Source organism: Felis catus, chromosome B2 (genome assembly GCF_018350175.1).
Source record: "Felis catus isolate Fca126 chromosome B2, F.catus_Fca126_mat1.0, whole genome shotgun sequence".
In the NCBI taxonomy this organism is placed as follows: domain Eukaryota; kingdom Metazoa; phylum Chordata; class Mammalia; order Carnivora; family Felidae; genus Felis; species Felis catus.
The window spans coordinates 72,506,628-72,529,445 of NC_058372.1; the positions used below are offsets into that span (position 1 = coordinate 72,506,628).

The 22,818-nt window shown below is 36.6% G+C and overlaps 1 long non-coding RNA gene across 7 annotated transcripts in view; it reads left to right on the forward strand.

Moving 5' to 3' along the window:
• Positions 1-22,818, forward strand: part of LOC111560488 — a 515,327-nt gene that overhangs the window by 325,260 nt on the left and 167,249 nt on the right. The gene's annotated exons all lie outside the window — the stretch shown is intronic.

Genomic DNA, 22,818 nt, shown 5'->3' on the forward strand with positions numbered 1-22,818 from the left:
TTCTGTTCATGTAATACTAATGAAAGGTGTTGTGTAATACTAATTAAAAGGCACGGTGTACACTTTATTTGTCAGGCCCTGCGGTATATGGATTATCATATGTAAGACTCCTTTAAGCCTCGCTGCACTATAATGTGGGGATAATTGCCATTGTATAAGAGCAAAAACAATTTATCTGTCCAAAGACACATTCTTGTTAAGTGGGATAGCTGGGCGTCAAATACAGTCAGACTCCAGATCCCGCAATATTAGTTGAGAGTTCAAATATTTCAGCGAAAATCCAGGTTGTAACAAATGTATTTTTTCCAGGTATAATGTCTGAAATTTTATAGTCTCTATGGACAGTTATATAACTTAGGCACAATAGCTTTAGAGCAATCCAGTCGGTCAACTGTCAGTTTCTTAAATTCAAAAGAAGTTTTTGGTGCTTTTGCGCAAAATTCTAAAGTTAAAATAAAATGCCTAATTTGCACAAAGGCACCAGAACATTCCCTGTTTTCTCCATTAGTTTTATCCCAGTGAACATTGTACTATTCCTAAATATTTGATGAAGGCGATGAAGTGAATTAGTCCTCCAGATTGTGAAGGCTTGTGGAGTTATGCCCTTTTGGAAGCATTTTTTTGTCCTAGGAATGTCAAAGCTGGCAACTTTTTGATGGCAGTTTGTTTCTCCATCTGTCCCATACATTTAGAACAGTTGTGAAGTGAAGAATGGATTTCATACCATGCAAGTAGGTATGAAATCCTTTTACATGTTGCCAATCTGATTTCTCTAGGGAGAAGTCACCTGCGTGTTGGGCTTCTCTGACTGCCCAGGTGGAATGGTTACATTTTTTTGACAAATCTTAAGAAAGCTTAAAAGTGACAGAGAAATAAATTCTAAATATTGGTGTTTGTGTTATTAGTTCGGGTAGATTAGACTATGCTCTGGTGACAAATATACTTAGTGGCTTGACATACAAAGTCTGTTGCAGGTGCCACAGCAGGACAACTTCCTTTCAGACTGCACCTTGCGCATCCAGAATGACAGAGCACAAAACTCCCAGGGCATGTGAGTGCCAGAGGGTTAAGCAGAAGCTATTATGCCTTACACCGGAAGTGATATAGGTCACCTCTCACAGTCCCCTGTGAGGTCACAAGTTCCCATCTAATATATGAAAGCAGGAAGCAGCAAGTAAGAGAGGATAACTGGATGTGGGTGAGCAATCTCACTATAGTAATCTCTACTATAGCTCACAGCCCTCTTTGTTCAAAACATTTACCTTTCAATATTCTAGCCTTTTTGATGATGCAGATTATACAATCTGATATATCATCCAGATAAGTAATGTAGCTTTGAGTTGTTTAATAATTTATTTTGAAAGAGAAATCAAATTTACCACTTTTGGGGAATTCATTTATCCAAATTTTTGCCTTTTATGTTTGAAAAGATTATTTATGTAATATGAAAAATTAATGTTGCATAATTTTCACAAGCAAGAGGTAACTAGAAGATGTATACATTCCTAGTTTTCTCTAAAATATTGTCATCTCTAACATGGGAAGCATTTTAGGAGTTTTTTTTTTTTTTTTTTTTTTTTTTTTTTTTTTTTAAATTTTTTTTTCAACGTTTATTTATTTTTGGGACAGAGAGAGACAGAGCATGAACGGGGGTGGGGCAGAGAGAGAGGGAGACACAGAATCGGAAGCAGGCTCCAGGCTCTGAGCCATTAGCCCAGAGCCTGACGCGGGGCTCGAACTCCCGGACCGCGAGATCGTGACCTGGCTGAAGTCGGACGCTTAACCGACTGTGCCACCCAGGCGCCCCAGCATTTTAGGAGTTTTAAGGGCCTCTGAACAAGCTATGTGTTTCTGGCTGAGTGACTTAACCTCCCAAAGACATATGTCCTTAAATGGATGCAGGGAAAGTGGCAATATCTATTAGAAAGTTGTAGTTATCGAGAAAATTTGTGTAAAACCCTAAATGTGAGACAGGAAAACCATCAAAATCCTAGGGGAGAATATAGACAGTAACCTCTGTGATATCAGCTGCAGCAACTTCTTACTAGACATGTCTCTGGAGGAAAGGGAAACAAAAGCAAAAATACACTGTTGGGACTTCAAGATAAAAAGCTTCTGCACAGCAAATGAAACAATCAACAAAACTAAACAGCAATATTTAGAAAGGGAGAAGATATTTTCAAATGACAGATCTATGATAAAGGGTTAGTATCCAAAATCCATAAGGAACTTATCAAACTCAACACCTAAAAACCCAAATAATCCAGTTAAGGAATGGGCAGAAGACATGAATGGACATTTTTCCAAAGAAGATATCCAGATGGCTACCAGAACATGGTAAAATAGAACAAAAATAGAACATGAAAATATGCTCAACATAACTCATCATCAGGGAAATACAAACCAAAACTACAATGAGCTATCACCTCATACCTGTCAGAGTGGCTAAAATTAACAACACAGGAAAAACCAAATATTGGCAAGGATGTGCAGAAAGTGGAACCCTCTTCCACTGTTGGTGGGAATGCAAACTGGTACAGCCACTCTGGAAAACAGTATGGGGTTTCTCAAAAAGTTAAAAATAAAACTACCCTGTGATCCAGCAATTGTACTACTAGGCATTTACTCAAAAGATACAAAAATACTGATTCAAAGGGATACATGCACCTTGATGTTTATAGCAGTATATCAACAATAGCCAAATTATGGATGAATAAATGGAAAAGGAAGGTGTGGATCAGCTGATGAATGAAGAAGGTATTATATATATATATGAATATATATATTTATAGGAATATTATATACAGAAATATTTATATTATTATAATATATATTATTATAATATACTAGTATATTATATTATACTATATTAATAGTACATTATAATATACTAGTATAATATTATCATCAGAAAGAATAAAATCTTGGGACGCCTGGGTGGCTCAGTCGGTTGAGCATCTGACTTCATCTCAGGTCATGATCTCGAGGATCGTGAGTTCGAACCCCACATTGGGCTCTGGGCTGACAGCTTGGAGCCTGGAGCCTGCTTCGGATTCTGTGTCTCCCTCTCTTCCTGCCTCTTCCCTGTTCATGCTGTCTTTCTGTCTCTCAAAAATAAACGTAATTTTTTTTTAAAAAAAAGAATAAAACTTTCCATTTGCAATGATGTGGACGGAGCTAGAGTGTGTTATGTTAAGCCAAATAAGTCAGAAAGACAAATACCACGTGATTTCACTCATATATGGAATTTAAGAAATGAAACAGATGAACATAAGGGGGGGGAAAGTGAGGCAAACCATAAAACAGACTCTTAACTATAGAGAACAGGGTTGCTGGAGGTGAGGTGAGCAGGGGGATGGGATAAAGGGGTGACGGGTATTAAGAAGGGCATTTGTGATGAGCACTGAGAGTTACATGTAAGTGATGAATCACCAAATTCTACTCCTGAAACTAATATTACACTATATGCTAACTAACTAACTGGAATCTAAATAAAACTTAAATGAAAGAAAGAAAAAGAAAGAAAGAAAGAAAGAAAGAAAGAAAGAAAGAAAGAAAGAAAGAAAGAAAGAAAGAAAGAAAGAAAAAGAAAGACAGAAAAGGCATAATACTTTTAAAAACTACAATAGCTTGTGGCATTTACTGAACCTCAGTGAAGTTAACTAGTACTATACAGAGCTGAAAAAGTGATAATTGTGTCTATCAATCTTGACCCAAAACCAGGTTTATACATCCATTTGTTATCTACAGATTTCCCAAATGCTAAAAATGCTACTAAAGATTTTCCATAAATAATTGTTAACATACTTTGGGAGCCAAAATGAAAACTTACTCTAGCACATCTTATTCTGATAGTTTGTTTTTAATGTCTTTGATGATTTCTCCTGCTCTTGTTCTCTGGTTTTTAACATTAAAGCTCTTTTTGTGTACTTAATTTCCACAGAGAAAGTATAAATCCAGGAATGTATAAATTAAGTATGATTGTTGTAGACCTATAAAATTAAAAAATAAATGTTATGTAGTTTTCAGAACTCTTTTTTTAATGTTTATTTATTTTGAGAGAGAGAGAGAGAGAGAGAGAGAGAGAGAGAGAGAGAGACGGCGCATGTGTGCAAGTGAGGGGAAGGGCAGAGAGAGGGAGAAAAGAATCCCAAGCAGGCTCCACTCTCAGCACAGAGCGCAACGCAGGGCTCCATCCCATGAACCATGAGATCATGACCTGAAAGGAAATCAAGAGTGAGACTCTTAACAGACTGAGCTACCCAGGCACCCCTTCAGTACTCTTAACTTCATGGTTAGGGTTGTATTATGGGTTGAGTTGTGCCCTTCTCAAAACTGATATTTGGAGTTTCTATCCCCAATACCTTAGAATGTGATTTTATTTGGAAATAGTCATTGCAGATGTAATTAGATGTGTTAGGAAGAGATCATACTAGAGTAGGGTGGGTTCCTAATACAATATGACTGATGTCCTTATAAAAAGAGGAAATTTTGACACAAGGACATGTACAGATTGGAGATGATGTAAAGACTCAGGAGAATACTATCTACACGCCAAGAGATGACTTATGTCACCACCCTCAGAAGGAACCGATCCTACCAACAGCTCAGTCTTAGACTTCTGGGCTCCAGAACTGTGAAAGAATAAATTTCTGTTATTTAAGCCATCCAATTTGTGGTACTTTGTTATGGTAGCCCTAGAAAACATACATAGGTTGTCATACATTTCAATCTTACATATATTTTAAACTCCATTAGAAATTTTTAATATTGATATACATTTCCAGGACCTTATGAGAAAATCTTGCAGTACCAGGTATAATCTGAGATATCCTTCCTCAGCTGCATAACTTGCCCAGATAATATTAAATTATAAAACTCTTTTTTTATTTTAGAGAGAGAGAGAGAGAGCACGAATGAGATAGAGGAGCAGTGGGAGAGAGAGAGAGAGAGAGAGAGGGACAGAAAGAGAGGGAGGGAGGGAGAGAAGGAAGGAGGGAAGGAGGGAGGGGGAGTCTTAAGCAGGCTCCATGCTGAATGTGGAGCCTGTTGCAAGGCTTGATCCCACCACCCTGGGATCATGCCCTGAGCCCAAATCAAGAGTAGTACATCCAACCGACTGAGCCACCCTCATGCCTCTAAATAAAACTCTTAAACTATATGACTGGCTTAGTAAAAATGTATTTTTTAATGTTTATTTATTTTTGGGAAAGAGAGAGACAGTGTGCAAGTCGGGGAGAAGAGGGAGACACAGAATCCGAAGCAGGCTCCAGGCTCTGAGCTGAGCTGGGCACAGAGCCCAATGCGAGGCTCAAACCCACAAACCATGAGATCATGACCTGAACCAAAGTCGGATGCTTAATCAACTGAGCCACCCAGGTGCCCCATAAATGTATTTTTTTTAATAGAGGGAGTTTCTTGTCTCCAGCTGTCCTAGGGCATTATGTTTTGCAAACTAATCTGTGCTCTTAAAGTTCACTTGTGTGGAAGATGTGTACATCTTTGCACTCTGCTGCATGGGTGGTCAGCAAAGAGTAATTGCTCATCCACAAACTAGCTGGAGATATAAATGTCTTTTGTTGGCGGTGGGAGGTTTTGTAATGTCAAAGGATCTTTCAATGGATTTAATTTATGTAAACTAAATTTAGATATATCTCTAGCTATGGACATCAGAGGGCAGAAGGACATGTGGTACAATAAATAGATGTCTCTTTTGGGCTATATAACAATATCTTAACTCTTTAGAATTTAGTGTCTATGTGCATTTTCTATAGCAACACTTCCTTGGGTCTTTATTGCAACGATTCCTGATTTTTTCAAATGATATTTTTCGTGTGCATGTAGACTGTTGAAGCTCGAGATAAATAATACATGAAGTCCTTCAGCCATGCCTTTAATGTGAGCACTGAAGATTTGTTTTCAGAGCTAAAACTGTTGATACTGTGGCTCTAAACCTGAACTTTAAACACAAATGAAATTTCTCTTTTTAGTTTGCTCCTGTCCTCCTCTCTTCCACTTTTCTCCCATTTATATTGTGGCAATGAACACTTGATGTCATAAAATATCCCCCTAGGAGCAATTGAATGTGTGTCTAACTGGGAAGAGAATGTGTAGACTCTAAATCAAGATTCTTTATTTTACCCAGGAGGAGCTACTGTAATGTTTGTGAGGCCAGAGTACACAAGGCAGAGATCAAACTTGGGAGCAAACCTCTCATCATTACCTTTGTGATTGCCAATTTGAATCTTTCCTCTTTTTTTTTTTTTTAATGTGTGACTTTAATCTTCTCAATTTTGTGTCCTCAGGTGGAATCCTACAAGTATAATTTTTTTTTATATAAAATGACCGGTTGAAAAAGAAAAATCGTAATGGTACTCATTGGTCCTGATGAGCAGAATTTGATAACCTCCTTCACCTGCCAACCCTAGCTTAATGTCACAAGTGCTATGTCATCAAATTGTTATATATTCACTTTGACCTTATACGTACCAACTGTGTCTTATTTATTTTGGATATTGTTTTTCATCTCCAAGAATGGAAATAATTCTATCATGCACTTGAATGTGCTTGTGTGTTGATGATAAAATTTCCATTGTTTGTGTTGAATAACATCATGTCTTCTCTTTGAGTTCAAACACTGTAAGGAGGAAGCACTTACACATGAACATTATTACTTATTTCTGGGCTAGCTGCTGTACTGGTCTATATAACATGATTTACCTGTGGTTCATTGTTTTCAAACTTTAAGACAAGATTCGTTTTTGAATTCCATTATGTAAAGTTACTCAATGTCATGATCATAAAAATTATATATATTATAGACACTTTCTATCATAATTATCTTATTTTTTATAAGAATAGATTGAAAATCAGAGAACTGTTCATGGTTGTCAGTTATAAGTAGTGGAGAGTGACCTTGAACTCTGATCTACCTTTCAATACACATTTTACACACATCACCCTATCACTCTGCTTAAAAACTCTACTGTTTCAATCCACTGTTTTCAATTCACCTAACAACTTGGATGAAATATCTGTTGACTATAGTAGTTGGGTTTTGAAATTTTTTCAATGGTAATGAAAAATTGGCTCTCCTAACTTGAGCCAATTTCCCCATTAGTATCCCTTATGAGTCATTTATAAGATGGTTCAGTTGCCCCTGGGGTTATTCTTGGAAGAAACATTCTCTAATTAATATTCAGTTCTCTAGTTCTGTCACACAAGGCCCAGCACATATATCAGCACATAATAGGCCCTCAGTAAATATTATTTTCTTCTCTGCTTTCTCTTCAGTAATTTAATTTGCCTTTGTCCCTTTGGTTTAAAACTTTGATTCCTAATATCGTGAAGACAAAGAATACAATTCCTATCCTCTCCATCTTCGTTTTGAAAGTCTATCTTCTTAGGTTTTTCTTAAATGTATATATATATATATATATCATGCTATGGCCATTTCTCTGGCCTTTTCTTCTCTGTATTCTTAGTATCCTTCTTATGTATAAAATATGTTAGTCCAAGCCTCTTATTGTTTCTTTCCATTATTCTTTGAAAACATCTTCTTTTGGTAAATGTCAAATCTATTAACCTGATCCTGGGCTCCAATTCTATATTTTTCTAACTCTTTGCTTGGCTAATTCTTGTTATCTTGAAATCACCTCAAATTCTCTATGTTAAGACACTTCTTTCCTAACTGTATTTACTTTCAGGTAACTGTCCTACTTCTATTTTTGATATATCTATTCTTTCAGGCCATCAGATCCAACATTTCCTTTGCAGACTCAGTCCCCATCAACTAGAGTTGACTATGATTTGTCTATTTTATTCATTTCTTCTTCTTTCTCACTGCTGCCATTATTTCAGTTTCCAAGCTTTAAATTGCCACTTGGACTATTTTCACCTTCAGTCTCCTTCCCTATTTGAATTCTTCTGATGTACCACTGGTATTTCTAACCCAAAACTTCCAATGAATACCTTCTTTAGTCAGATATACTTAGTGGTTTTCCATCGTCAAACTGTAAAATACAAATTCTTTAGACTTTCAATAAAGACTCTTGCAATCTGTCCTTAAAATCTATTTGAAACATCAACTTCTACTGTTTCTTTTTACAAATTCCTCAAGCTGATCAAGATCTTATGATCTGAGCGTTGAAAATTTGATTCTATGTGCATACGGAGAGTTAGAATAAATATATATCATACGTCTATTTACCATAGTAAGACATTCCCTAATATATATTCATTGAGATTTGATGTTGAGGAAATTCAAACTGCCTCAACTTATACTAATATAAGTGATAAATGGCAATAAATTTGGTTGTATTATATTTTCTCTTAATAAAGCTGAACTTATTTGCTAATGTACTGTCTGAAAACTTGTTCTATGCTTTTCTATGATCTTTGTGATCAAACTGGAATACCCCTTAGGTAATTATGGCAACATTAAAAATGTATGATTATTTTTAAGTTCTCAATGTAATAAGATGCTTGTCTTAATTGCTAAAAGTAATTGTTTTGAAGGTAGCTAAAAACCCTCATTAACCTCGTTAATAGGCTATAAAATCATAATCATGGTGATAAAGAAGCAGCCTTATATAGAGCATGCAAATTCTTACTGTAACTTATAGCACTGAATTCCATGTTTCCCTTGTAATAAAACACTAAGATAAATAGGACAGTTGAGAAAAACAAGTTTATGTTATTTGTTTGAAATTATATAAGTAATGTTAAAGTCAAGATCTGATTCTCTTGAATCAGCTTAAGACCTAGGTGTTTAAGCAATCTCAGCCCCAGACACACAATGCTTGAAAACATTCCATAGCAGGAACATATGGACTGTAGCATCAGATAATTGAGTTGGAAGCCCACACATGATATTTACTAGCTGTATGTCTTGGGACAAATTAGTCAATGTCTCCAAGCCTCAGCTTTTTCATCTCTAAATGAGAAATATAATAACTCTGTAACATTGATTTCAGGGGGGAGGATGAATGGAATAACAAAAATTAAGTATCTATTACCATGTCTAACTCATAGTAGGTACTCAACAAATAACCTATTATTAGGTAAGGATGGTAATAATAGTCAACAATAAAAATATTTTTGTTCACCCTCTTTTCTTACTTGGAGACAATTTTTTAAAAATCAAGTGACAAAGCAAGGAGAATACTTTATACCTAATTTGAGGTTTTTAAGACCACCTCTTTTTAATGCTTTAATCCTTCAGATTTCTGGAGTGGAAAGGAGAGAGTTTGGTCTGATATTCCCATGCACACAGGCATCATGAGACTATGAGTGTCTACAATCTTGGCTCAGAGGGGTACATTTGAAAAAAAAAACTTATGTAGGCCCCCAGAACTTCTTTTCCTTCTGCAACTTTTCATTTATTTCCAGATGGCCTCCCTCCCATCAATATAGCAACTCATATTTCAAATCTTCATCCAAGATGGAAGAAGGAGTAAACTTTATGTCCAACTTCCCCTCAGTGGGTTTATGACATCTTCTGTGAGGCATCAGAGACCAATGACACACAGGACATCTATAGACTTTGGAGAGTTTTAGATGGACCCAGCATATACACAGCAACTGGATACTAACAGAAACAGCAAGAATACATGTGAACGCATTTCAGATCCTGTGTTAATTACATTTCCTTTTAATCTATAGAACAATCTTATTAGGTGTACAATGATATATAATCCAAATGTTACAAAAGAGGAAACTGAAACACAGAGAGACAAAAGAACTTGCTCAGAGTCACAGAGCTGAAGTAGTAGTCAAATTGGGTATGTCTGACTATAAAGCTCTTTCATTAAAAGTCTGCTATTATTCTGCTAAGTAGGGCACAGCTTTGGTGTTTAGCTTGGGTTCTCCAATGTGTTTGGCTTTATTCAATCTTAAAAATAAATAATAAAAATACATAAATCTTGGGGTGCCTGGGTGGCTCAGTTAGTTAAACGTTGGACTCTTGATTTCAGCTCAGATCAAGTCCCACATCAGGCTCTGCACTGATAGCGTGGAGGGATCCTGCTCGGGATTTTCTCTCTCCCTCTCCTTCTGCCCCTCCCCCTCCTTGCCCCTGTGCATGTGTTTACTGTCTCCTCTCTCTCTTTCTCTCTCAAAATAAATAAACATACAAAAATAGATAAATCTTACATAAAGACTAAGAGAAAGGTGAAGCTAAACTATACTAAACAACAAAGATGTACAGTTTATCATCAGGTGACTCTATTTAACAGAAAAATATATGAGCTTTTACTGGGCAAGCATTGTTAGCAGTTTCTGATCCTGGATAATAAAAGGGAAGATGTATTAACATAGTTGTTCTCAGATCTCTATTGAGCAGAGTAAGTGAAAAAGTACAAGATTTCTTTTTAATTTTGGTTGAGGAACCCACTCAATGTGTTCATCGAGTCTTGTATTTTTAGGAAATTTATACCAGAATTATGAAATTAAACCAAGCACCCAATTAGCCTGACTCTTAAAAAAATAACCAGATTCTGTTCACACTTTTGAGCATATCTTTGTAAATAGGTGCTATAGAAGTAGTTTTAATTTTTTTAAATATTTATTTATTTTTGAGAGTGAGAGAGGAGAGTGCAAGCGGGGGAGGGGCAGAGTGAGAGGGAGACACAGATTCTGAAGTAGGCTCCAGGCTCTGAGCTGTCAGCACAGAGCCTTACACGGGACTGGAACCCATGAACCATGAGGTCATGACCTGAGACGAAGTAGGATGCTTAACGGACTGAGCCACGCAGGTGCCCCAGAAGTAGTTTTATCTAATACTTAATTCTAACAAAAATAATAATAGCAAGAAGATTTATATTCATGAAGAAATGATGGATGACACTTCCTCAAACAGTTTAAACTTCGTAAACTCTAAAGACAGTTTTAGCATCAAATGCCCTGGCTAAAAAAACCAGAAAAATAAAATTGCAATGTAATTTACACAGTAACTGCAATAGACATAAAGCTGTTTTTTTGAATATAAGTGGCAGAAAAATTTTGGTTACCTTTCTTGCAAAAAGTTCTTCAAGTCTTGGGGTGCCTGGGTGACTCAGTCGGTTAAGTGGCCTACTCTTGGTTTCAACTCGGGTCATGATCTCACGGTTCATGAGTTTGAGCCCTGCATCGGGCTCTGCACTGACAGTGGGATCCTGCTTGGGATTCTCTCTCTCTTCCTCTCTCTCTACCCGTCCTGTACTCTCTCTCTCTCTCTCTCTCTCAAAATAAATAAATAAAACTTAGGGAAAAAAGTCATTCACATCTCTACTTCTGTTGTTAATACACCTTCCAAACCATACTACAGTCAAAATAATTTTTACAATGACTCATTTGACCACATTTGGTTTGGGCTCTCTGTTGGTTCTCCAGTGCACATAGACAACTTAGTCTGGCATTCAAGATCCTACATAATATCTTAGTAATCCACTTACTCAGCTTTTCTCTTACCTAAGCAAACATCAGCCAGCATTGTTTTTTTTTTCTTTAAATATTACATATAGTCTAATTTCTGCATCTTCATTCATCTTTATTTCCTTCCAGATTTCTTTAACTGTTGTCTGTATATCTAAACCCTATTATTTACGCAAGGACCAGCCCACATCTCATCTTTTTAAAATTTCTTTTGTGCTCAACACAAATTTTTCTCTTCCTGCTCAGAATTAGCCAACTTTGTTTTTTATATTACTTAATGTTTATCAGTCTCATGCTATTTTGTAACTTATAATATATTCAATTCTTCTCTGTTTATATTGCCAGTTCAAGAGCATGGTGACTATGTATGGTTAATTATAACTAAAAAACAATAAATGATAGAATAATTTATTTTCAGTCTCTGAACAAGGCTTTTTGAGGGGTTTTTAATTTTGATGCAATCTGAATAACTAATTTTTTTAGTGAATTACATTTTTAGTGTCTTATCTAAAAAATTTGTACCTCACCAAAGCCACAAATATTTTGCCAATGTTTCTGAGAAGTTTGGCTTTTACTTTTATGTTTTATGATCTGTTTTAAGATAATTTTTGTATTAATATTGAAACCCATTTTTTTTCATGTGAATATCTAGTTGTTCTAATATAATTTGTTGATAAGATTATCCTTTCTTCACTAAACTGCTTTGCATCTTTTTCAAAATCAGTTGGAGAACTGACTTTTGGGTAAATCTGTTTTTGGACTTTATATTCTGTTTCATTACTCTATTTGTCCATCTTGTTGAATACCACACTACACACTAGCTAGGTTACAGTTGCTTAAATAACTATTGAAATCAGCTAGTTTTAATTGTTTAACTTTGTTCTTCCTTTTCAGGGTTGTTTTGATTCTTTCTTTGTGTTTCCAAATGGATTTTGAAAAATTTATCCATTTATATTAAAAAACTGACTGGGATTTTGATTGAGATTATATTAAATCTGTAGATGAATTTGGAAAGAATTGACATTTTAATAATACTGAGTCTTCTGAACCATGATCCTAGTACATTTCTCTATTTATGACCTGATTAATTTCTGTCAGCAATATTTTATAATTTTCACTGCATAAATTTTTCATGACTTCTGTCAAAATCATCCCTACTTTCAGGGGTGCCTGGGTGGCTCAGTACGTTAAGCGTCCAACTTCGGCACCAGTTATGATCTTGCAGTTCGCAAGTTTGAGCCCCGTGTCAGGCTCTGTGATGACAGCTCAGAGCCTGGAGCCTGCTTTGGATTCTCTGTCTCCCTCTCTCTATGCCCCTTCCCCACTCATTCTTTGTCTCCCTCTCTCTCTCTCTCTCTTTCTCAAAAATAAATAAAAAATGTAAAAAATCATCCCTGCTTTCATACTTTGGCTGCTACTGTAAATGGTATTAGTTATTAATTTTAATTTATGATTATTTATTGATATTATAGAAAGACAATTGACTTTTGCCTATAGATCTTGTGCCTCATTTAATAAAACTTTGTAAATTCACCTATTAGTTCCAGTAGCACTTTTGTAGATTGCTTTGGATGTTCTATATACACATTCAGGTCATGTATGAGTAGTAACAGTTGTACTTCCTTTCCAATCTGGCTGATAATTTTTCTTGCTTCCTTTCACTTGTTAGACACTTCAGTCCAACGTTAAATAGGAGAGACTGAAAAAATTAAATAAATAAATAAATAAATAAATAAATAAATAAATAAATAAATAAATAAGAGAGAATGGATATCCCTGTCTTGTTCCTGAACTTAGGAGCAAAGCATTTGTGTTTTACCATTAAGTATAATGAATCTATAAAATTTCCTCATAGTTGCCCTTTTTAAGTTAAAAAGTTTCTTCCTGTTTCTACTTTTATGAATTTTGTATCTGGAATAGATACTGGATTTTGCCAAATACTTTTTCTGTACTCATTGAGATGATTCTATTTCAGATTTATTTTAGTTTTGTTTTCTTGTCAATATGGTAAATTGTACTGACTGATTTCCAATCTTTTTTTTTTAATTTACATCCAAATTACTTAGCATATAGTGCAATAATGATTTCGGGAGTAGATTCCTTGGTGCCCCTTCCATGTTTAGCCCATCGCCCCTCCACAACCCTTCCCATAACCCTCAGTTTGTTCTCCATATTTATGAGTCTCTTCTGTTTTGTCCCCCTCCCTGTTTTTATATAATTTTTGTTTCCCTTCCCTTATGTTCATCTGTTTTGTCTCTTAAAGTCTTCATATGAGTGAAGTCATGTAATTTTTGTCTTTGACTAATTTCATAGCATAATACGCTCCAGTTCCATCCACGTAGTTGCAAATGGCAAGATTTCATTATTTTTGATTGCCGAGTACTACTCCATTGTGTATGTATGTGTGTGTGTGTGTGTGTATATATATATATATATATATATATACACACACACACACACATACACACCACATTTTCTTTATCCATTCATCCATCAATGGACATTCGGGCTCTTTCCATACTTTGGCTATTGTTGATAGTGCTGCTATAAACATAGGGGTGCATGTGCCCCTTCGAAACACACACCTGTATCCCTTGGATAAATGCCTAGTAGTGCAATTGCTGGGTTGTGGGCTAGTTCTATTTTTAGTTTTTTGAGAAACCTCCATACTGTTTTTCAGAGTGGCTGCACCAGCTTGCATTCCCACTAACAATGCAGCAGAGATCCTCTTTCTCTGCATCCTCGCCAACATCTGTTGTTGCCTGAGTTGTTAATGTTAGCCATTGTGACGGTGTAAGGTGGTATCTCATTGTGGTTTTGATTTGTATTTCCCTGATGATGAGTGATGAGCATTTTTTCATGTGTCATTTGACCATCTGGATGTCCTCTTTGGAGAAGTGTTTATTCAGGTCTTTTGCCCATTTCTTCACTGGATTATTTGTTTTTTGGGTGTTGAGTTTGATAAGCTCTTTATAGATTTTTGATACTAACCCTTTATCTGATATGTCGTTTGCAAATATCTTCTCCCATTCCATTGGTTGCCTTTTAGTTTTGCTGATTATTTCCTTCACTGTGCAGAAGCTTTTTATTTTGATGAGGTCCCAGTAGTTCATTTTTGCTTTTGTTACCCTTGCCTCTGGAGACGTGTTGAGTAAGAAGTTGCTGTGGGCAGGATCAAAGAGGTTTTTGCCTGTTTTCTCCTCGAGGATTTTGATGGCTTCCTGTCTTACATTGAGGTCTTTCATCCATTTTGAGTTTATTTTTGTGCATGGTATAAGAAAGTGGTCCAGGTTCATTCTTCTGCATGCCGCTGTCCAGTTTTCCCAGCACCACTTGCTGAAGAGACTGTCTTTATTCCATTGGATGTTCTTTTCTGCTTTGTCAAAGATTAGTTGCCCATTCGTTTGTGGGTCCATTTCTGGGTTCTCTATTCTATTCCATTGATCTGAGTGTCTGTTCTTGTGCTGGTACCATAGTGTCTGGATGATTACAGCTTTGTAGTATAGCCTGAAGTCTGGCATTGTGATGCCTTCTGCTTTGGTTTTCTTTTTCAAGATTGCTTTGGCTATTCAGGGTCTTTTCTGGTTCTATACACATTTTAGGATTATTTGTTCTAGCTCTGTGAAGAATGCTGGTGTTACTTTGATAGGGATTGCATTGAATATGTAGATTGCTTTGGGTAGTATCGACATTTTAACAATATTACTTCTTCCTATCCAGGAGCATAGAATCTTTTTCCATTTCTTCGTGTCTTCTTAAATTTCTTGCATCAGCTTTCTATAGTTTTCAGTGTACAGATTTTTCACCTGTTTGGTTAGACTTATTCCTAGGTATTTTATGGTTTTTGGTGCAACTGTAAGTGGGATCGATTCCTTGATTTCTCTTTCTGTCACTTCATTGTTGGTGTATACGAATGCAACTGATTTCTGTGTGTTGATTTTATATCCTGCAACTTTGCTGAATTCATGAATCAAGTCTAGCAGTGTTTTGGTGGAATCTTTTGGGTTTTCCATATAGAGTATCATGTCATCTGCGAAGAGTGAAAGTTTGACCTCCTCCTGGCCAATTTGGATGCCTTTTATTTCTTTGTGTTATCTGATTGCAGAGGCTAAGGCTTCCAATACTATGTTGAATAACAGTGGTGAGAGTGGACATCCCTGTCTTGTTCCTGACCTTAGGGGGAAATTTGTCAGTTTTTCCCCATTGAGGATGATATTAGCGTTGGGTGGTTCATATATGGCTTTTATGATCTTGAGGTATGCTCCTTCTATCCCTACTTTCTTGAGGGTTTTTATCAAGAAAGGATGCTGTATTCTGTTAAATGCTTTCTCTGCATCTATTGAGAGGATCATATGGTTCTTGTCCTTTCTTTTATTGATGTGATGAATCACGTTAATTGTTTTGCAGATATTGAACCAGCCCTGCATCCCAGGTATAAATCCCACTTGATCGTGGGGAATAATTTTTTTAATTTATTTTTTATTTTTATTATTTTTTTATTTTATTTATTTTTATTATTTTTTTCAACATATGAAATTTATTGTCAAATTGGCTTCCATACAACACCCAATGCTCATCCCAAAAGGTGCCCTCCTCAATACCCATCACCCACCCTCCCCTCCCTCCACCCCCCATCAACTCTCAGTTTGTTCTCAGTTTTTAAGAGTCTTTCATGCTTTGGCTCTCTCCCACTCTAACCTGTTTTTTTTTTCCTTCCCCTCCCCCATGGGTTTCTGTTAAGTTTCTCAGGATCCACATAAGAGTGAAACCATATGGTATCTTTTTTTCTCTGTATGGCTTATTTCACTTAGCATCACACTCTCCAGTTCCATCCACGTTGCTACCAAGGGCCATATTTCGTTCTTTCTCATTGCCCTGTAGTACTCCATTGTGTATATAAACCACAATTTCTTTATCCATTCATCAGTTGATGGACATTTAGGCTCTTTCCATAATTTGGCTATTGTTGAGAGTGCTGCTATAAACATTGGGGTACAAGTGCCCCTATGCATCAGTACTCCTGTATCCCTTGGGTAAATTCCTAGCAGTGCTATTGCTGGGTCATAGGGTAGGTCTATTTTTAATATTCTGAGGAACCTCCACACTGTTTTCCAGAGTGGCTGCACCAATTTGCATTCCCACCAACAGTTCAAGAGGGTTCCCGTTTCTCCACATCCTTTCCAGCATCTATAGTCTCCTGATTTGTTCATTTTGGCCACTCTGACTGGCGTGAGGTGATATCTGAGTGTCGTTTTGATTTGTATTTCCCTGATAAGGAGCGACGTTGAGCATCTTTTCATGTGCCTGTTGGCCATCTGGATGTCTTCTTTAGAGAAGTGTCTATTCATGTTTTCTGCCCATTTCTTCACTGGGTTATTTGTTTTTCGGGTGTGGAGTTTGGTGAGCTCTTTATAGATTTTGGATACTAGCCCTTTGTCCAATATGTCATTTGCAAATATCTTTTCCCATTCCGTTGGTTGCCTTTTAGTTTTGTTGGTTGTTTCCTTTGCTGTGCAGAAGGTTTTTATCTTCATAAGGTCCCAGTAATTCATTTTTGCTTTTAATTCTCTTGCCTTTGGGGATGTGTCGAGTAAGAGATTGCTACGGCTGAGGGCAGAGAGGTCTTTTCCTGCTTTCTCCTCTAAGGTTTTGATGGTTTCCTGTCTCACATTCAGGTCCTTTATTCATTTTGAGTTTATTTTTGTGAATGGTGTGAGAAAGTGGTCTAGTTTCAACCTTCTGCATGTTGCTGTCCAGTTCTCCCAGCACCATTTGTTAAAGAGACTGTCTTTTTTCCATTGGATTTTCTTTCCTGCTTTGTCAAAGATTAGTTGGCCATATGTTTGTGGGTCTAGTTCTGGGGTTTCTATTCTATTCCATTGGTCTATGTGTCTGCTTTTGTGCCAAATAATTTTTTTAATGTATTGTTGGTTCCGGTTGGCTAATATCTTGTTGAGGATCTTTGCATCCATGTTCATCAGGGAAATTGGTCTATAGTTCTCCTTTTTAGTGGGGTTTTTGTCTGGCTTTGGAATCAAGGTAATGCTGGCTTCATAGAAGGAGTTTGAAAGTTTTTCTTCCATTTCTATTTTTTGGAACACCTTCAAGAGAATAGGTTTTAACTCTTCCTTAATTGTTTGGTAGAATAACCCTGGAAAGCCATCTGACCCTGGAGTCTTGTTTTTTGACAGATGTATTTTTTTTTATTTTTTTTAAATGTTCATTTATTTTTGGCAGAGAGAGAGACAGAGCATGAGCAGGGTAGGGGGAGAGAGAGAGGGAGACACAGAATTTGAAGCAGGTTCCAGGCTCTGAGCTGTGAGCACAGAGCCCAATGCAGGGCTCAAACTCACAGACCGCGAGATCATGACCTGAGCTGAAGTCGGACGTTCAACTGCCCGAGCCACCCAGGCACCCCTCAGATTTTTGATTACTAATTTGATTTTCTTACTGGTTATGGGTCTGTTCAAATTTTCTATTTCTTCCTGTTTCAGTTTTGGTAGTATATATGTTTCTAGGAATTTGTCCATTTATTCCAAATTGCACATTTATTGTCATATAATTGCTCATAATATTCTCCTATTGTTGTTTTTATTTCTGCTGTGTTGGTTGTGATCTCTCCTCTTTCATTCTTGATTTTATTTATTTGGGTCCTTTCCTTTCTCTTTTGTGATCAAACTGGCTAGTGGTTTATCCATTTTGTTAATTCTTTCAAAAAACCAGCTTCTGGTTTCATTGATCTGTTCTACTGGTTTCTTTGGTTTCGATAGTGTTAATTTCTGCTCTTATCTTTATTATTTCCTGTCTTCTGCTGTTTTTGGGTTTTATTTGCTGTTCTTTTTCCAGCTCCTTAAGGTGTAAGGTTAGGTTGTGTATCTGAGATCCTTCTTCCTTCTTTAGGAAGGAAGATTGCTATATACTTTCCTCTTATGACCGCCTTTGCTGCACCCCAGAGGTTTTGGGTTGTGGTGTTATCATTTTCATTGACTTCCATATACTTTTTAATTTCTTCTTTAACTGCTTGGTTAGCCCATTCATTCTTTAGTAGGATGTTCTTCAGTCTCCAAGTATTTGTTACCTTTCTAAATTTTTTCTTGTGGTTGATTTCGAGTTTCATAGCATTGTGGTCTGAAAATATGCACGGTATGATCTTGATCTTTTTGTACTTACTTAGGGCTGATTTGTGTCCCAGTATATGGTCTATTGTGGAGAATGTTCCATGTGCACTGGAGAAGAATGTATATTCTGCTGCTTTAGGATGAAATGTTCTGAATATATCTGTTAAGTCCATCTGGTCCAGTGTGTCATTCAAAGCCATTGTTTCCTTGTTGATTTTTTGATTAGATGATCTGTCCATTTTTGTGAGTGGGGTGTTGAAGTCTGTCACTATTATGGTATTACTATCAATGAGTTTCTTTATGTCTGTGATTAATTGATTTATATATTTGGGTTCTTTCACATTTGGTGCATAAATGTTTACAATTGTTAGGTCTTCTTGGTGGATAGACCCCTTGATTATGATATAATGTCCTTCTGCCTCTCTTGATGCAGTCTTTATTTTAAAGTCTAGATTGTCTGATATAAGTATGGCTACTCCGGCTTTCTTTTGTTGACCATTAGCATGATAGATGGTTCTCCATCCCCTTATTTTCAATCTGAAGGTGTCTTCATGCTTAAAGTGGGTTTTCATCTCTAGAAGTATACTTTTTTTATGTCTTTCATATCCCTATTTAACTTTTGAATATATGTAATATATTCATAATACATACTTACTATTCCTATCTGCAGTTTAACATCTGTGTCAGTTCTGGCTTGGTTTTGATTAATTAGCCTTCATTCTGGGTCATATTTTACTGCTTTGTTGTTACCTGGTAATTCTTTATCGGATGCTAAACATTGTGAATCTTACTCAGTTTGGTAGTGAATATTTTTTATTACCACAAATGTTGTTGAGCTTTATTTTAGAATGAAGTTGTTACATGAAAAAAAGTTGATTTTTTGTTTTGCTTTTAATATTTATTAGGCAAGACTAGAACAGTTATTAGTCTATGGCTAACTATTCCCCACTATTGAGGCAAGACCATTTTGTGTATTCTACCTACTGACCCATGAATTTTGAGGTTTTCCAATTTGGTTAGTGAGAACAGATATGTTCCCTTCTCCTGTATGAGTGCTGAGGAATGTTATCTCTATCTTTTTTGGTAATTTTTCCTCTTGTCTTGGGTAGTTTCCTCACATGGCTTTGTTGATCACTACTCAACTGGATACTCAAGATAGACCCTCTTCAAAACTAGATCTCTCTCTGTGACTCTCTTTCCTCTCTGGTACCTCTTCCTGGGAACTCTGGCTGCCTTGTTCTCCCCATAATTTCAGCTCTTTTTTCTCATTTTACATAGTTTGCCAGTCTGTATCTGGATTCCTGTATTGTGACCTGAAAAGTCTCCTAAATAACATGCTGGGGCAATGGTAGGTCTCATTTGTTTGTTGTCCCTTTTTTCACAGATCAGTGTTTTTCACTGCCTGATGTGTAGTATCGTGTAAACCCTTTTTCATATGGCTTGTCCATTTTGGATTGTTTCAGGCAACAGAGTAAATTTAGACTCTTTTACTTCATCTTGTTCAGACGTGGAAGTCCAAGATAGCTTTTAGTCCAAATATCCCTTAAGAAAATGAAAATATACATTGTTATCATTTTGTGTGAAATTTATTCACACCTAAAAACTGCCAGGGTTCTTGCTTATTATAGTAATGATAGTAAACCATTTTTTTCTTAGAAACCTTGAAAGTAATTGCAGTCTCATACCCTTGGCCTAAAAGAAATAAGGGTGGAGCAAATGAGAATCAGGCAACAGGCTAATGATGAAATTCTCAATATATTTAGTCTGTCTTTTCTTTTTGTCTGGTTTTCATGCTAATCTGAATTTGTGCAAGATTCCAAATATACTTGGGATACAGAGATTCCTCTGTTCTTTTTAACTCTTTCTTTTTTAAAGTTTTATTTATTTAAGCAATCTCTACACCCCACCTGGGGCTAGAACCCACAACCCTGAGGTCAAGAGCTGCACAGTCCTCCAACTGAGCCAGCCAGGTGCCCCTGTTCCTTTTAACTCTTAATATGGATAGGTAGGGAAACATAGTAAAAATTAACTGAAATGATAAATGATATGGGTTAAATAGACTATTGGAGGCCATAATCAGTTTTTGAGAATTGTGAGCTTGCATTCAAATAATTTCATACTACAGAAAGTAGTAGTAAGAATAGCCTATCCCAGCCCTCTAGAAATGTCAATTCTTTCACTCTGTCTTGGTAGAAGTGCAAGTGGTATGGCTGACATTTGAGAGCCGAAGGCCATGAAAAGGCCAGTAGTGGTGCTACAGATAAGATGCACTGTGGATATGAGGAAAAACCCAAAATGGTAACACATTCTGAACCTCAGTTCATCTTTTTAAGTATGAACCCTTGTGCTGTGGCCATAAAATAAACGTGATTGAAGGTGTGGTGGAGTATTAATAGTAATATTTTATTTTGTAGAGTGTGTTTTGCCATCTAGTTTCTGTTCTGATAATCTATTCTTGTTCTGCTCTGAGACATTATCATTGTGGATAAATATTTACATTTTTCTTTGTCCAATTCATTACTTACATCTCATCTTTCCTGGTTACATTTACCTGTTCAAGTCACAAGGGTTGAACTTGGGATATGAAAATGTCAGCCTCCAATTTTGTCAGAACAATAGAAGAGTGTTGCCCTTTCAGGGATGAGGGGGAGGAAGGGGAATGAGTGCACTGAAATGTCAACCCAGGCTTTGGACTGTGTGAGGGTAGCCTGCCACATGTGCTGCTTTCCAAGTTTGTCCCTCCTACTGAATCTGTGTTTTGAATTATTTTTCCTCTAGATGTGTTAGTTCTTTTTTCCAACTTGAACCTTATTTTATTTTCCTTGCTAGGGCCCATTTTATTATTCCAACATTTCCCATTTTAGTATCGTCTGCAGAATTCATTTAGACCCTGTTTACTTACTTGCTGAGGTCTCTGAGACACAGAGTGGGACCAGCCCTGAGTCAGGCCATGCATTCCCTCTCTTCCATGCAGCCCTCATCACCCACGCTGGCCTGCATAAAGAAGGATTTAATCTCCTACAAGATTTCCCTATGGAAGGTGATTTTTTAAGCTTCCTTATAACATAAAACTGAAGTGGAAAGTGGGAAGAATAATAACAACAATATGCTTGACTTTGCTGCTTGGGAATAGAACAATAAACATTTATATTAACCATCATTCAAGGCATGTCCAGACCTTGGCTAAGTAGTATGGGTGATATAAAAGGAGGAAAACCTTTGACCCCTTCTTTGAAAAGGATGTAGTCTAACTTAGTGAAAAAAAGCATACACACATACAAATGATATGCATATACTTCTGGAACAATGAGAAGACACCACGTATGGATACCCTGACTTGAGAGATGCAAATGAATTGCCCAGAGGCTAGAAAGCATCCACAGGGATCATAAAGTTCAGGAAAGATTTGACAGAGGTTAAAGAGCTTATATGCCAAGTATTTATCCATAAATTCATACTGTCCTATTCCAGGTATTTATTGAGCATCTGCTGTGTGATTGGAATTCTCCTAGGGGAGAATAACAGACAGAGCCTATGCCATCACTAAGCTTTCAGCTGACAAGAAAAAATGTAGTGTGATCTGAGCTACCAAGACTTTTAATTCTGGGATGATTTTCCTGATACCAAAAGCCAAGAAGGCAAGATATGATCTGCATGGGTTGTCAGGTATATGGCTTTTTGACTCATTTATTCACTTAGTCACCTTGAGTGTTTACCCTGTGTAAAAAATTAGACAAGACGTTATATAAACATGAAGAAGAATTGGACTTCAACCCTCACTTCAAGATTTCAGTCTGATATAGACAAGTACACTGAAAATATATAGTGCAAAGTAGAAGACAATTGCTCTGTTTTTACTTGGCTTACATTTCAGTAGGCAACATAAGTCTAAGAGAACAATTCAAAAACATTTGTGTTATATGGGAAGGAGGTTTGAATCAAATGTGCTGGCAGGAGAAGTAGCCATACTGGGGACTTGGGTAGAAATCTGGCCTCACCCTGTGGGGAGGAATATGCAAAGAGCCACCAACCATGGCCATCTCTCCACTTGAAATTTTTGAATCGCACGGTTAGTAATCAGAGAAGTATGAGAGTAGCGGCAGTAGCTGGAGTAACAGTATATATTTCAGACATATTCTATGCTAAGCCCTTAGTTAATAATTTTAAATTGCAGGATCTCATTTAGTCTTCCCCACAATCCCATGAGATAGCTGATATTATTTTCTATAATTCACATAAAGTAATCTCAACATTAGAAACTAACAAGGCCCCTCCCAGCTAGTGGGTG